General features: G+C 41.2%; 1 long non-coding RNA gene across 1 annotated transcript in view; it reads left to right on the top strand.

Moving 5' to 3' along the window:
• The window catches only part of LOC109960674 (uncharacterized), a 94,472-nt gene extending 94,381 nt beyond the window's left edge, over positions 1-91 (top strand). The window contains exon 6 of the long non-coding RNA XR_002275034.1: positions 33-91. This is a non-coding gene — a long non-coding RNA (uncharacterized LOC109960674). The remainder of the gene's footprint in view (positions 1-32) is intronic.
• Positions 92-4,229: the final 4,138 nt, after the last annotated feature.

Here is a 4,229-nt window from a genome sequence, read left to right as displayed (position 1 = left end):
ACTACTGAGCAGCTGTTTTTGTTGCTTTATAGCGAAAGCCAGAACACTTAGTTTTCCCCAGAGGAGAATGAGGACAAGGAAGAACAGGAGGAAGAGGAGGAGGAGGAATGAATGGACTGAAATGGAGTTTGAGGTATGGATCAGTAGCATTTTGTCATCACTCTTCCCTCAAGGTAAATGTAATGAAAATAAAATATGTGCCATGATCCATAGTTAAATGCTTTGATAAGTCACTGTCTATCTTTTGTGATGCTCCACATTTCATTTATTTTTATTTTGAGAAAAGGACCAAAGCCTTTATGCAATGGTATTATCACCTCCTCGGTGCCCACTGCTACACCCTTTATAGAAATAATCCTAATAGCCCTCTCCTCTGTTTTTCCTTATTTCCCCTGACCCCTCCCTTTCCATTCATTTGGACAGTCCCCTATTCCAAGTTACTTCCACCACAACAGAGACAGCTAAACACACCCTCTTCCCACTCTCAACCTACACATACTCATACACACCCTGAGGGTCAACCCAATAGGTCCATTGCATGTGAGTCATAGCTTTCTCAACTCGCCACCTCAACATGTTTCTTCACCCAGCCTCAGGGGCTAGAACCTGGGCACCGCTCTCTTTGTCTCCTTTGTCCAGTCCAGATAACCTTATGTGTTGGACATGGCAAAGGGAAACCCGCAAATGATAAGTGTGTTTACCATCACTGAGAAGACAATGGGCAGCTCGCCTGCTTCTAGCATCATCTCAGTGTTTCATTCTGAGCCAAAGTGATGTTGAAGTGCTGGCCTCAAGGTAGGCCGAGGCTAACTAGAGTTTGAATGTATCACACCTTTGAGACTTGTAGTGAAGTTAAACACTGAAAGCCATGAAGAAAATGCAGGACACAGCACTGTGCTTGTCTTGTTCTTCATGTCTCAATAACAAGGGAAAAGTGTCATTCTCATATTCATTGAGTGTGAAAATCATATTCAGTGCTGCTTCAAACCCTTTTTATGTTTTCAAAGTGTATTTTGCCCTTCAAGTGGATTATGCACGGGGAGGATATATTATGTTTTCCTATGCTATTGATTCCACGTCTCTGCCCACTCAAGCCTCTCAAGGCCAACATTAAAATGTCTTGCTTCCTATCTCCATCTTTAATTGATGGTGGATATTGCTCTTATCCACACACACTCAATTCTCTGCTCTTCACTCCTCAATATTAAGTGCGTGTGAATGTGTATGGAATGTAAAGGCTGCTGTTGTAGCCTTTACAGATTCCATTCTTGGTCTGGCACGAATAAGACAGTTATGGAAGCCTTAAGAGCTTATGGATTAAAAGGAGGATATGTGCCATGAGAGCAAGACAAAACATTAGGAGCTGTTTATTAGCCAATCAGACAGACAATGACCTTAAAGCCCTTCTGTAACACACTATAATGACAAAGGTAGATTATTTTTGCAAGCCTCTCTGCTAGCTTGCTCCATCTGTATTAATCAAGAGGGTGATGGTAAGTATTGCAGCAATTAGGAAGGTGCTGCTGATAAAATTGAGGGTAAATCCTTTTCAAAGAAATGATAAGATAACACTGTTAAGGTATGACTGCATAAGAATGTTTGAACTAGGATATAACTTTTGTGACATGTAAACAAAGGCAAACCTAAAATGAGTGTTGCCAATTAAATGGCTGTCTTTCTGTAATTCTCAGCATCTGTTGTATTCTAAGTGATACATGGCAATAACTGGCCATATACTGTACAAGAGCATTGATACAAATAAACAAATATGTTTAATGCACCATAGTTGAGAATTTATATAAATGCTGTAAATATTTAATACTCTATACGTCAACTTTATTGGTAGATTTGAATCGGCATTTAAAGTGGGAGCATTTTCTCAGTCACCTGTCAGTCTCTCGCAGTGTTGTCTAACAGCTGTCCATCAGCTGCTGACAGCGTGTGGATGGGAGGTGATGAGAGGCAAGCAGACAGATGTGTGGCCACTGAATCACGAGGGTTTTTAGCATCTTTTATCTTCCCTGCCCAGCAATGACTAGAGAGCTAGGAGGAAGTTTAGCACACATCTGTGATGTGTGAAAGCCTGACAGGATCTGCTTGTCCACACAGGCCTAGACTCCACGTGCAGGCCATCAGAAGTTCAAATATTAGTTGACAGCCTAATAAATATTAGGCTTGCATGTATGTGGACAGCTATTCAAAGAAATGACATTAAAATGGCTTTATCTTTTATGCTTTTATAGATCTGGTATAATAAAACAAAACAAATGAACTTTGCATAGCTAGCTTTTGGAATTGACACCTCCATGGTTAAAAAAACACTTCATATAACTTTTGATAGGTGGTGGGTGGGACTAATTTGTGGACCTAATTTTGACAGGTGTTTAGAAAAGCTGGAATAACACCAGAAGGGCTGCAAAAAGGCAGACTGTGTAAAATGTTAGACAATGCACCTTTAAACATGACCCTACCATTGTGAAACATCCAGCTGTACCCTCTAGTCTGCCACAGCAGGTTCCTTTCCTTCTCATTCAGCATCAGACTCTAGTTCATATATGCATCTCTACTGTATATACCCTCTTGCATTTTCAGCTGCAGCCTTTACGTAGGGTAGATATTGACTGTGAGAGTACTTACATTATTGATTATGTTCTATTCAGATCAACTGGAGGTGAACAAGTCATCACCTCTAGCCGCAGGTATACTACTGAGCAGCTGTTTTTGTTGCTTTATAGCGAAAGCCAGAACACTTAGTTTTCCCCAGAGGAGAATGAGGACAAGGAAGAACAGGAGGAAGAGGAGGAGGAGGAATGAATGGACTGAAATGGAGTTTGAGGTATGGATCAGTAGCATTTTGTCATCACTCTTCCCTCAAGGTAAATGTAATGAAAATAAAATATGTGCCATGATCCATAGTTAAATGCTTTGATAAGTCACTGTCTATCTTTTGTGATGCTCCACATTTCATTTATTTTTATTTTGAGAAAAGGACCAAAGCCTTTATGCAATGGTATTATCACCTCCTCGGTGCCCACTGCTACACCCTTTATAGAAATAATCCTAATAGCCCTCTCCTCTGTTTTTCCTTATTTCCCCTGACCCCTCCCTTTCCATTCATTTGGACAGTCCCCTATTCCAAGTTACTTCCACCACAACAGAGACAGCTAAACACACCCTCTTCCCACTCTCAACCTACACATACTCATACACACCCTGAGGGTCAACCCAATAGGTCCATTGCATGTGAGTCATAGCTTTCTCAACTCGCCACCTCAACATGTTTCTTCACCCAGCCTCAGGGGCTAGAACCTGGGCACCGCTCTCTTTGTCTCCTTTGTCCAGTCCAGATAACCTTATGTGTTGGACATGGCAAAGGGAAACCCGCAAATGATAAGTGTGTTTACCATCACTGAGAAGACAATGGGCAGCTCGCCTGCTTCTAGCATCATCTCAGTGTTTCATTCTGAGCCAAAGTGATGTTGAAGTGCTGGCCTCAAGGTAGGCCGAGGCTAACTAGAGTTTGAATGTATCACACCTTTGAGACTTGTAGTGAAGTTAAACACTGAAAGCCATGAAGAAAATGCAGGACACAGCACTGTGCTTGTCTTGTTCTTCATGCCTCAATAACAAGGGAAAAGTGTCATTCTCATATTCATTGAGTGTGAAAATCATATTCAGTGCTGCTTCAAACCCTTTTTATGTTTTCAAAGTGTATTTTGCCCTTCAAGTGGATTATGCACGGGGAGGATATATTATGTTTTCCTATGCTATTGATTCCACGTCTCTGCCCACTCAAGCCTCTCAAGGCCAACATTAAAATGTCTTGCTTCCTATCTCCATCTTTAATTGATGGTGGATATTGCTCTTATCCACACACACTCAATTCTCTGCTCTTCACTCCTCAATATTAAGTGCGTGTGAATGTGTATGGAATGTAAAGGCTGCTGTTGTAGCCTTTACAGATTCCATTCTTGGTCTGGCACGAATAAGACAGTTATGGAAGCCTTAAGAGCTTATGGATTAAAAGGAGGATATGTGCCATGAGAGCAAGACAAAACATTAGGAGCTGTTTATTAGCCAATCAGACAGACAATGACCTTAAAGCCCTTCTGTAACACACTATAATGACAAAGGTAGATTATTTTTGCAAGCCTCTCTGCTAGCTTGCTCCATCTGTATTAATCAAGAGGGTGATGGTAAGTATTGCAGCAATTAGGAAGGTGCTGCTG

This window comes from Monopterus albus, unplaced genomic scaffold (assembly GCF_001952655.1).
Source record: "Monopterus albus unplaced genomic scaffold, M_albus_1.0 scaffold49.1, whole genome shotgun sequence".
In the NCBI taxonomy this organism is placed as follows: Eukaryota; Metazoa; Chordata; class Actinopteri; order Synbranchiformes; family Synbranchidae; genus Monopterus; species Monopterus albus.
This window is presented reverse-complemented; position numbering and strand designations above follow the sequence as displayed.